Here is a 13,371-nt window from a genome sequence, read left to right on the forward strand (position 1 = left end):
TAAATGAAAACAATCTGGATGTACCGGCAAGAGTATGAAAGCTGACTTAACGTCAGCCTTCGCCATCAATGCCCCCTGCCCCATCCTTCCCACCAAAGCCACCGCCTGATCAAAAGTGGCGTAGCTTACGGAGCATAAGTCCCTATCTATCCCGTCATTAACTGACGACCCTTTCGGGTAAGACAGATGTTGAATTAACCTGAAATCCCCCGCCTCCTTTTTCAGAACCACCCCCAACGGTGACACCCTAAGATTTCTCAGGGGCGGGGAAAGGAAAGGACCCGCCATTCTGCCCAACTCAATCTCTTTATCAATTTTTTCTTTTGCCACATCCCCATTCAACCTGACCGACTTCAAATTCCTCTCGCCCCCCGATCCCTCCTGATACTCAAAGGGGATCCTGAATCCTTCCCTAAACCCCTCTCGTAATAAGCTAGCTGCCCGTCTATTGGGGTATTTTTCCAGCCAAGGCGCCATTGCCTCTGCTGAAACTGGCGTTCCCGCCTTCCTGAACAGCCTGCTGTCCTGCTCCCTTGAAACCCTTACTATCTTTCTTAAAGCACCTTAGGATGCTGACCCCCACACCCAGCGCAAGTGTGCTGGAATCTACAATTCTCAAATCTGCATCTTGACTCGTTGTAACCCCAACATACCCCCGACTGCTTCCCACCTGCACGCCCTCTCCCTGATGTGCGCACCTGAAAATGCTCCCGCCAGACCCCTTTGAGGCTATTTGACCCACGAAAGGACGACCCTCCTCCCCCTGAAATGTGCTCCAAGTACAAATCCACATCCTTACAATTCCATGTAACCACACCTTTATTAGCTTCCATTCTCTGCCTAAACTCCACATCATAGGCCCACCATCCCATACCCCCGTGTTTCTGAAACGCTTTTCTAATCGTATCCTGATACTTAAAAAGCGCCGAGCATAATTGCGGATCCTTTTCCCCCGCAACGCCCGCCAAAATCCCAAATGCCTGCGACCAATTACTGAACGTGCGTGGAAAAGACGCTTTTCCACATCCTCCTTTTTAGCCTCCCCCTTCTTTTCGGATTTAGCTACCGCTTCATTGTACCCCGGAAGCAATGACAAAATCTCAACGTAATCACCCGCCCAAATTTTTTCCTTTACTTCCTTTGACAAATGCACGCCTAAGGAACGTGATATGGTCGTACATGAGTCCCCTTAGGCCGCATCCGACAGCCTTTTTGAACCTGCCAATGGCCTTCCGAGCCCTGTCCCCTGCCCAGCACCTGAATTCACCACTGAATGCTCACCTAGCAAACTAACAACTGCCGTTGAATCAGCTCCTTTTCCGCCACCTGCACCGGCAATGCTGTGGCCGATGCTAACTCATCTTGAATAACTTTCGGCACTGTGCTAAGGGTACAACCTACTGTACTCTCCACACCCAAAGACACCTCAGCCACCTCTCCACCCACTGTTCCACTGTTGCTCACCCCGTCAAGCACTGAATCTGACCCCTCCTGCTGTTCGCTTGACTTGCATGCCCCCACTGCTTGCTTAGTGGATAATAACGTTGTCATCGGCAATAATGTTAACTGAACGCCCTTAACCACCGCACTAATCATTCTTGCCTCGGCATCGCTCGCTAACCCCAAATCCAACACCTGTGGCCCAGGGGAGCTAACAATGCCTGGCAAGGTAACACCCTTATTTCCCAAACAAGCAACTCTTTTACGCTTACCCTTCGATGCCCCAGTCCCCGGCGGTGATTTGAACCGCCTGTCGGGACCTGCCCAGAGACTCTTGTCCTCCAAGCCTCTGACAGCAAGCTCAACCCGAGTCCCGGACCGCTTGTGAGCCGTGGACGACGTACCAGCGCCACAAAGCGAGGTCGACCGCGTCCCGGCCATTCCAGATTTACTTGTAAATGAGGAAGCAAATATTAAACCCACAATTAGGCTAACCTTTATTCCTGAATAAACTTTTATTTTTTTTTTTATTTATTTATTTTTTTTTATTTACCAACCATCCTTTGCCAGCCTTCCTTTCACCTGTAACCGGCGATGGCGAGCATGTCGGCCCCCTCCCAACTTCCCCCCCCCCTTTTTTTTTTTTTTTTTTTTTTTTGTGGGGGTAGGGAGGGAACCCTTAGCCGCCTACTGCTCGCCTCCATCCAGGCTCTTCTTTTTTATATAAGGTTGGGACCCATGTCCCACCCCTGTTTTTCCAGGGATCCATGTCCCACCCTTGTTTTTCCCAGGGACCCATGTCCCACATCTGTTTTCCCAGGGACCCATGTCCCACCCTTGTTTTTCCCAGGGACCCATGTCACACACCTGTTTTTCCAGGGACCCATGTCCCACCCTTGTTTTTCCCAGGGACCCATGTCCCACACCTTTTTTTGTGGGGACCCATGTCCAACACCTGTTTTTTTGGGGACCCATCTCCAGGCTCCTCCCAAAAGTCCCCCAGCCTTTAACCAAATAGGCTGTGATTTCCAAAAACTCCGCCGTGACATACCCTTCTGCAACACCAACGCTTCCCGTGCTCCGTTACAAGGACCCCCTTCATCACTTGATGATGGCCACGCCTCAGCGCAGGTAGCATGGGAACCGCCCTGTCCTCTCGCGTTTTCCCGACTGCCCAAACTTCCTTGATCACTCCCAGCTTTCAGCACTAGTGCACACATCTGCTTCTGAAACCATCCTTCCTCATGGTTGTGCGCCTCCGCCAAAAGCTGCATGGTGCTGACCTGAAAGGACATCGCTACTAACGCTGTAATTTAGCCAATGGCTCGTCAAACACTGGTTTAATTTCACCACCTAAATCCTGCCAGCAAACTACTCTTGAACTCTTGCCTGGCCGATCTTCCACGAAAACCAGTTCACTTGAATTAGACTTAGAACCGCTCTTAAGCTGTAATAACACAAAAAATTCCGCATTAATGCTTGTATCCTTAGCACCTTAACGCCCCCCACCTCCATCCCTTAGCGACCTAACATCCAACCAACCATTGCTGTCATTTTTTTTTTTTTTTTAAAGTATGATGTCACCCACGACACGAAAAACCTTAGGATTGGCTTCCAATAACCACAACCGAGACCAACCTCAAAAGGCGGTTTTTTTTTTTTAAAAACCTTTTTTTTTTTTTTTTTTTATTTATTTAATTTAAAAAAAAAACATTTTTAATGGACAGCCCCACCTGACCACCTACCACTGTGTAGAAGAGTGGAAAAGAAAAAAGGGGGGAAGGAAGAGGGCCAATAACTCCCCGAGGAGGAGGGGGGGCAAAAGCCCACCATTCCAGCCAAATCACCAACTGCCCCCCCCAGCCGTAACAACAGCCTTGCCCCCAGCCCCCCCGACACCCTCCCACCCCCTGATCATCGTCAGGAGGCGGGACCACATGAAACCCATGCGCTGCTTCCGCCCAAACCAACATGTGACCACACAGACCTTCCCTTGCCACTAGCCCAACCGCACAGCTAAGCGCGGGTTGGGAGAGCCTCTTTTCCCCCTCCCAGCCATACAAGCGGCCACAATAGGAGGACAGGAACCACAGCGCCGGACCACCCTCGCAAGCGGCGCCAGAAAAAACCTCCAAGCCAATGCGCCTTCCTCTATGCATCAGCCCAGGTAGGAGTCACTCTCCTCATCTCTCGCCTCCTCCCCCCCCCCCCCCCCCCCCCGCTGCCGCCAAACAAACAGCACGGCCAAAACGAAAGGCAGGAAAAAACACCAGCCCTACCTGCATCCCCCCCCCCCCCCCACCACCGGCAAAACCGGCAAAAAACACACGGAGGGAGGGGGGGCGGAGGGTCCCTCACCACGAGGAGGGGAGGGAGGTCCCTCACCCCGGGAGGGGGGCCCACTGCGCGATTAAACCGATTAACCTACTAAAATGTAGGAGAGGAGAGTGTCCAAACAGTTTGAACGCCAAGGAACAAGTGACAGTTGCTTGTTCCTTGGCCCTATTTACAAAACCAACTGCCTTCCCCGATCGCGCACGCGACCACCAGCCTAGCTGGGGGGGCCCGCACCCCCCGGTCAATAGCTGTAGCCACCCATGCGGGCTAGGCCAGCTCTATAAAGGATAAAACTCTCCACTGTCAAAATTATTGCAAAGATATCCGAGTACAAGTGCTACAGACTCCTCACCCAAAAACTTGCTTCACTTACCTCAAGTGGCATTAACTTGAGTGCTCCATGACTTTGCACCAATGTCATGAATGTTTTGCGTTTATCTAGTGAGGAACTCCTACGCTTTCGATGTCAGGGCAAGTCACAGTCATGGTTTTGCTCTACTAGCAGTTGCATGACCCAGAAGTCCGAAGGTTCACAGCTCCCAAATGGTTTAGATATGTTCATTAGCTTTGCAAATTTGAGCCCAAAAGTCTAACTTGGAAAAACAAAATGAGCATCACACAATTTACTTCTTTGTACAATGTACCACCTGAGTGACCATTCTAAATTGCGCTGATCAGATTTGTACTACAAAGCCGTTTTTAGAAAATCGGCTCGGCCATTTTTAAGCGTCGAATGCCCCTATTCATTTAAGACTGAAAATGCTGCTTCGACTGCCAAAAAACTTAAGACCTTTTCTCCCAAATGTATTTTACACTTTGACTAATTCATTAAAATGATATTGCCCACAATTTACAAAATGAAAGAAAAAAATGCTATTAAAAGATGCTATTAAATTAATGTATGCCTGGCATAATCGATAAGTTTTGAATTATAAACGCCTTAGTTACCACAGTTCTAAAACCTCATCAAATCCCAATTATTCACCTTTACTATATGGATCCTAACCTCCCACCGGGACACCTAATCCCATCATTCACCCACACTTCTTCCACCCCAACACACTTAATCGCTCCATCTAACAATGGCTACCGGTCTATTGGCCAAACATGGTCATGGTAATAAAATGTGACAGAGTGATGGTGCAGAAACAGGCGCTAAAACAATACTAGTGATCACTACTAATAAAGTGAAATATTAAACAATAAATGATTGGTGACTTTGTGACTCAAATAGTGCCAAATAAAGTGATTATTAAAGGTTGCAACTCCCTGCTCGGACCCTCTGGAAGGGACTGTCTTCACTAGTCCCAGATGGTCGATATGTATTCTCGCAACCCAGGGGGAGCATGTAGGAGAAAAGCAACGACAAGAGAACAATCTAAGTGCAGACAATTCAGTTCAATATGAATTAGTGTGATGAATTACTTGGCTCTTATGTGCAGCCTACTCACAAGATAGTAGTAGTGTATGGGCAACAACAGGTAACTTGGATCTGTGAAATCATCTGTATACAGGCAAAGTTGCACTCCCACTCAGATGTCAAATCGGTTATGGCATGAAAGGATAAAGAAAAATCTCCATGGTGCAGATCAATGGTACAAAATAGATGCTTTATAATGATGCTAAAAATTGCACACTTAAGTATAAAAATAATAAAACAGCATATATCACTCAAAGTGAATATGGATGAGTTTGGATAGTGCCGAAGCTCACCCCACGCCTCCGTTACGTGGCCTTTCCACACCGGGCCGTCTACTATCTGCCTTGCGCTGCAGCGTTTGGAGCTCCGCTCCGTCGCTATCCCCAGTGTGTAGCGTCACTTCCAGTCTGCGTATGGGACTCCGCTCCGTCACGGTCTCCAATGCGTCACGTCACTTCCCGTATGGCTTGTGATAGGCGGCTACTCGGCACCAATCCTCTCTCTTCCTGGGCGGTTCTACTCCGCGTTTCGCCAATAGGAAAGTCGGCTTCATCAGGAGTATGACGCCCCCCTCCCTTCACATGCTTTATATACCATGATCAATTAATTTATGTATTAACCCCTACATGGTCCATAGAAATGGGAGAAAGTCGTGTTAGGTTAGATGTATACACATTACTATGATGAAAAAGGAGATATTAATAGTAAGTGCCATCTAGATGATTCTCTAATGGAACTTTAAATAAATATATTCATGCTCCTACTCTTTTCTGTATATGTGTGATAGAGAGTATTATATAAATATATCAGACCAACAGGATATAGGTTAGGGAATACAGGGATCAATGCTCATATAGGCACAAAACTTGTAGTTTGGAAAAATAAGGGATTAATGGGAAAAAAAGGGGCAATTGGAAAATAAATCTAAAATAATAATGTGAATACATCAAAGCTAGATGCAATAAACTGTAATGGCATCCCAACAGAATACATAACAAATATCAAATGATAAAAAACTGGGTGCATTCCCAGAACATAAATATAAGATGAACATATACAATAAAACATATGATAACTAATTAATTAATTGAGTATGTGCCATAAACAATGGGCACAACAGGACATAATAAAAAGCACTATTGTATAAGGAAATGAGGTGAACTGGTAAATTAATACATATGCATAAAAAACATATACACAATACAGACGACGTGTTGAACTCCTAAAAGGAACAGGGGTATGTGGAGAAAGAGAAAAGGCAATGTTTAAAACCAAACTACTATCTCAGGAAAGGTGCAATATCTATTTCCATATTCAAACCTCTAGGGGAAAGGGTTCGCAACCTATGAATCCAAAAGGACTCTCTTTTAATAAGTTCTAAATTTCTGTCTCCCCCTCGCCAGTGCTGTTTCACGGATTCAATGGCTATATAGGTTAATCCCTTAGAGTCTCCCTGGTTTTTCCAAAAAATGGTTAGAGACGCCATGTGTGACCTGTTGTCTTTTTATACTACTTAGGTGTTCTAGTATTCTAATCCTAACTGGTCTTTTGGTCTTTCCTATATACTGCAGTTTGCATGGGCACTCGAGCATATAGATAATATAGTCTGTTCTACAGGTTATACATGATTCAATCTGAAACTTTTCCCTGGTGATAGATATTGCACCTTTCCTAAGATAGTAGTTTGGTTTTAACATTGTCTTTTCTCTTTTTCCACATACCCCAGTTCCTTTTAGGAGTTCAACACGTCGTCTGTATTGTGTATATATGTTTTTTATGCATATGTATTAATTTACCAGTTCACCCCATTTCCTTATACAATAGTGCTTTTTATTATGTCCTGTTGTTGTGCCCATTGTTTATGGGACATACTCAATTAATTAGTTATCATATGTTTTATTGTATATGTTCATCTTATATTTATGTTCTGGGAATACACCCAGTTTTTTATCATTTGATATTTGTTATGTTTTCTGTTGGTATGCCATTACAGTTAATTGCATCTAGCTTTGATGTATTCACATTATTATTTTAGATTTATTTTCCAATTCCCCTTTTTTCCCCCATTAATCCCTTATTTTTCCAAGCTACAAGTTTTGTGCCTATATATGAGCATTGATCCCTGTATTCCCTAACCTATATCCTGTTGGTCTGATATATTTATATGATACTCTCTATCACACACATACAGAAAAGAGTAGGTGCATGAATATATTTACTTAAAGTTCCCATTAGAGAATCATCTAGATGGCACTTACTATTAATCTCTCCTTTTTCATCATAGTAATGTGTATACATCTAACCTAACCCAACTTTCTCCCATTTCTATGGACCATGTAGGGGTTAATACATAAATTAATTGATCATGGTATATAAAGCATGTGAAGGGAGGGGGGCGTCATACTACTGATAAAGCCGACTTTCCTATTGGCGAAACACGTTGAGTAGAACCGCCCAGGAAGAGAGAGGATTGGTACCAAGTAGCTGCCTATCACAAGCCATACTGGAAGTGACGTGACGCATTGGAGACCATGACGGAGCGGAGTCCCATACGCAGACCGGAAGTGACGCGACGCACTGGGGACAGCGACGGAGCGGAGCTCCGAACGCTGCAGTGCAAGGCAGATAGTAGACGGCCCGGTGCGGACAGGCCACATAACGGAGGCGGGGGGTGAGCTTCGGCACTATCCAAACTCATCCATATTCACTTTGAGTGATACAATATAAAAATAATAAAACAGCATGTAAGTGTAACCCTTCTATGGTACCCCACCCGACATGAGATTGGGGGGTACACTCCTGGTCACTCTGAGTGGTCTGGGTGCTGTGACCTGCTGGTAAACAGGAGGGCTGAGGGCTCCGCGGTGTTGTGGGGAGAACCAGGACAGGGACAGGAGGTGGTGTGGGACAGGTTACCTTGCTCTCTCTGGGTGGTGCAGTGCCTCCAGCCAGTAGGAGGAGGAGAGACCCCCACTGACACTCCATTCTCCTCACACCAGGAACAGTGATGCACACACAGCAGCTTATTTCTGTGGTTCTTTATTCAGAGCAGCCTACACAGCATACAGCAGAACATCATAGGCCTGATCTTGCTCTCTGCATTTCTGCTCATGGCAGCTTAACCTCCCCCCCCCTCCTTACCCAGGTGGGGCAAGAGGGGGAGAACGATTCTCTGTCCCCTCTCTTCAATCTCTTCTCTCCTACTCCTACTAACTAACTGACATACTATATTTTTGGAGACATGTCTCAATTTGAATATCCTCAGGGAGTGTCTCTAACTTTGAATCATTACAACTCAAAGCTGGATACCGATTGGCTCACACACACATCAAGGGGTGTTCCAACCCATATCTACCCTTTGGATTAACATGCTCAAAGGTTGCTTAGGCCCGCCTCTGAATATTGCTACAATACTTCAGAGCTGAAACTCACAAACAGGCCAAGTGAAGGAATTAACCTTTCCACTGCCTGTTCTAACAGGACTGACAGAGGAAAGGCCCAGAAATAGCAATAGCTACCGAAGGCCAGGCTATATACTCCCTCTGGTAAAACTCCAACCGTCCCGGCTTGGACTGCAGCAGGTATAACCCTTACCTTGCTGAGCAACACCTGTAAATTACATGAGCTGAAATGCAATAACTCCTATGCACTCCAGCTTGACAGAACTGACATACTCACTACTGCATGGAGACAGATACATGGCAATACAGTGACTAACTAAACAGAACCATTTCTACTACAGCAGTAATAGAACACATTAATAGTAATGAGCAGGTTCCTGATTATTCTCCCAGTATCATTAGGTAGATATGGGAACTCATAGCCTATCTTTTCACAATCCCCCCCAATGCACAGACCCTTCCAATTGCATAGCAGACATAACATCATATTGTCCATAGGCAGCCACGGGGCTTCCAGGTGAAGAGGGCCTGGGGGTCAAGGGTCGCACCTTGGGACTGGTGTTGGATGGGGAATGCGGGGCAGAAGACTCAGGGACTGGGGCCTCCGGTGACAAGGGGCCAGCACCAAAGTCTCTAGGGGGCACGTTCAGGGAACTCTCCCCGGGAGGAGCAATGGCACAGTCCTGGGTCAAGTTCAATTTGCCCCTCCCTATGCTCTTACAGCAGCGGGCTTCAGCCAGCGCCTTGGCCTGAAGGCCTCCCGGGACTTCTTCCACTCCCTGCATGTCAGGAGGAAAGGATCAACCGGAAGGGTAGTACTCACCGGAGCGGCCTGGATCTCTCTGGAGCTCACCCGGCCGGGCGACTCAGCGGCCATGTTAGCTCCAAGTGGTGGAGTAGCAATGGTAGTCGATGCAGTCATCATGGGTGGTGCCGGCCGGCACTTTTCCTGCTGACGCCGCAGATACAGCTCCACAGCTTTCTGGGCTTGATCCCAGCGGGGATCTGTAGACAGAACAAGCAGCTCACCGCCATGAGTAGCAGGGCAGATCCCAGCCGCATCGGGTACGTGGGAGGCATCGGCCGATACCTCTGTGGTGTAGCACCCACGCTGGCAGCATGGATCAGATGGAAGGCACCAGCAACAGTTACTGGAACTGACAGCTCTATAGCATACTCGGGTATGGTGGAGGTAATGGTAGAGACCTCAATGATGTCATCAGCCTCTGTGCTGCTGACAGGCTTCTCAGCACACAGGCCCAGTCTCTCATAGTGGAGCAAGCAAGGCAGCCTGGCAGACACAACCACCAGTGTTTGAAGTGGAAGTGCATCTGGCCCCTCACTTCCTGTTGCTCCGTGGAATACACTTAGCTCCTCCCCCTGGTAGATAGGATAGTCCAATCCAGAACAAGCAAAGGGGGGGGGGGGGGGTTTGAACAGTTCCTGCACTTTCTTGCAAGCTGAAGATCAGCACAAGCTTGCAAAATGTAGAAATCCTCTGCAGAATAGCACATGGCTTCCCTGGTAAGGTGGGAAACGCCATTTTGAGCACAAAGAGAGTCCATGCGGCCCTCAGAAGAGCTGGAGCCGCCATTTTGAGAGCACAAAATTCATGACATCCCTGTAGGAGCAGGAAATGCCAGATTGAACATAGTCCAGCACAGTGGGGTCTCCGTTTGCATTCAGGAGCCTAAAATACATTTCTGTCCCTGAAATCTTTGAGTATCACGCACCCTGGGGTAGCATCAGGGAACGCCTTGCACAGGGACGGCAGTAACTCTTACTGCTGGGTGCACAGGGACCTACAGACATTTCCCATGTAGTCCCTGCCCCCTTACCTCTCTCTTCGTCGTGGGGTGCAGAAGGGTGGCCACACTTCCCTGGGGACGCCTCAGGTCAGTCACCCCAACTGCAGTGCCATTAAGGGACCGCCATCTCCCTGGTGAAGCCTCAGGGACCTGCCTCCCTTTTCTTCTTAGATGGGGTGCACAGGGGTCATAGGCGTAATCCCCATAGTTCCCTGTCCCCCTCACTCTCCGCTGTGGGTACAGGAGGGTGGCCACACTTCCCTGGGGACGCCCCTGCTGCAGTGCCATTAATAGGCAGCCAGCTCCACGGTGAAGCCTCAGGAACCGGCCCCTATTTTCTTCTTGGTAATGTAGATGGGTGCACAAAGGTCCCTATGCAATCATAGAGCAGCCTCTGTCCCCTTGAAGTGCATGTAAAGACGTACGCTCCCTGGTGCATAGCCACCAGGAATAGTCCCACAGCAAGGTCTTCTTCATTAGGGTAACCCCCTCCCTGGGGAAGCTTCAAGGAGGGGTTCCCTCACGGCAGAGTCTATGGCTGCTGTTCTGTGCTGCATACAAAGTCTTTGAAACTGCTGCATGGTCTCCTCTGTCGTTGAAAACCTGTCCCGTTGAAAAACCTGTCCTGTCCTGGGGAGCAGTCCTCATCTCAGCAGCGCCTCCAATTGTAACGGGTTTTCCCCCACCCAATCTCACATTGGCCCATGTGGTCTAACCAGTCCCCATTACATGTTCGTGTCTGGTGGTGCACCTGTAGGCAACAGGGCTCCTGAGTCTCCCGCTTGATGGTATTAGGGGATGTCATCCAGACAGGCAGCTGAGGTAGTGTGTGCGAGTCCTACCTATATCCAGTGCAGCGCCTCCACCTCATCAGGATCTGTGCTTCCGCAGGGAGATGGTCCTGGTGAGGAACTCCTTCTTGGTGGTGCCATCCACTGCTGAGTAACTTCACACTCACACAGTGGAGGTATATTCAAACAGGGCATCTTTATTGATGGTGGTATGGGCAAGCTGCCCCTCACAGCTAAACAGCTCAGCCGCTCATCTCACTGCAGCACTCCATTAGAAAGGTCCCTTCTCCTCTAATAGAGCTGCTTTCCACCTATCCTCTCAGAGAGATTCCCCAGCTTCTCTGGCTGCTGTAAGCTCCTCTCTTGAGCTGCTTTGTCTCTCTCAGCTCCTCTAAGGCTAAGGTCCCGTTGCACGCGTCCGCACGGCTGGCTTGCTTGCCGGCGGCGCGTGCAACTCGCTGTACCGCGATCTGAGGTCTACAGGATACTTTTCTCGGAGCGGGGGGGCGTGGCCAAATGGGTCGGGGGGGGGCGCGGCCATGACGTGAGGGGGCGCGGCCATGACGTGAGGGGCCGGAGCGGGAGGTGGGCGGGAGTGGGAGGATTGACAGGGAGGGGGGGCGTGGCTTGAGCGGAGGGACCCGCTACTCTTCCCCCCCCTCCCTCCACGGGCTGCCACGGGCTGCAGGTAAGTAAAAAAAACACACACACGCAGGCACTCATACATACATATATACACACACACACACACACACACACACAGACAGAGACAGGCACGCACGCACTCATATACACACAAACACAGACAGAGACAGGCACGCACACAGACAGGCACACACATACACACACACACACAGGCAGGCACTCACGCACTCAGACACACACACAGACAGGCACTCACGCTGCTTTCACTCCACACTCCTCCCCGCTCCCCGAAGCCTTTCCTCCTCCCGCAGCCTCCCCTCCCCATTGGCTCACAGCCACACCACGTGACGCGTCAACGCTAGGAAACACCATTCTGTTGTGTCTCCTAGCGGCTGACGCGCTACAGCGTGTAGTCAGCTGTGCAGCCAGTGGGGACCGGGACCGGCTCGCAAGGATTCCCCTGCTGGTGGGGAACTCGCTACATTGCTGCCCGCGCCAACGAGGGCAGCGGGTCCCAGGCCTTACTCTGCTGCTTCTGCTCACTGACTACAGCTAGCAGGAGACACTGCAACACTGTTGCAAACCTTCACCTGCCTCTCACTGAACAGAGGCAGCACAAAAACAGGAAACTGAACTCCTAACTTTAGGCAGTGCTGTGTCTTATATCACCCCCCCGGAGAACAAACAGGCTCTGTACCACTAAGTGGGAACACACTGCATGCTGTCACTTCCTTTGGGGACATATGACACCTCACCAGGGTTTGAGGGCAAACCTCATGATTGTTGCTGGCAATCCTGCATACTTACCAGGTTTACTGCCAGCATGAGAAAGAGATATGTACACCAATCTTAGACATGGCTACATTAGTGTGCAATTTTTAGCATCATTATAAAGCATCTATTTTGTACCATTGATCTGCACCATGGAAATCTTTCTTTATCCTTTCATGCCATAACCGATTTGACATCTGAGTGGGAGTGTAACTTTTCCTGTATACAGAAGATTTCACAGATCCAAGTTACTTGTTGTTGCCCATACACTACTACTATCTTGTGAGTAGGCTGCACATAAGAGCCAAGTTATTCATCACACTAATTCATATTGAACTGAATTGTCTGCACTTAGATTGTTCTCTTGTCGTTGCTTTTCTCCTATATGCTCCCCCTGGGTTGCGAGAATACATGGTAATAAAATGTAACAGTAAAATATATTTTTATATATTTCCTGAACACATACATGAACCATTTCAACATGAAATATGGAGGCGATAAACGAAGAATAAGTGAACTTGTGGTTTAGGCAAAGTGCACTCAGAAAGGTCCGTCCCTATTTATGGCGCACTGCAGACCATTTTATAGTATAATAAGGTCAAGGAACATCTGAAAATTAGCAGTTAAAATAAATTTTATTAGTCAACATACTATAGTGATAAAAATAGATATAAATCCTGATAGGTATATCTATAAAAGGAGTTACTCAAAATGGAAATCCATGTGTAGCTAATAGTAAGGGCATCTAAAGAATTCAA

This window comes from Ascaphus truei, chromosome 3, assembly GCF_040206685.1.
Source record: "Ascaphus truei isolate aAscTru1 chromosome 3, aAscTru1.hap1, whole genome shotgun sequence".
Lineage (NCBI taxonomy): Eukaryota > Metazoa > Chordata > Amphibia > Anura > Ascaphidae > Ascaphus > Ascaphus truei.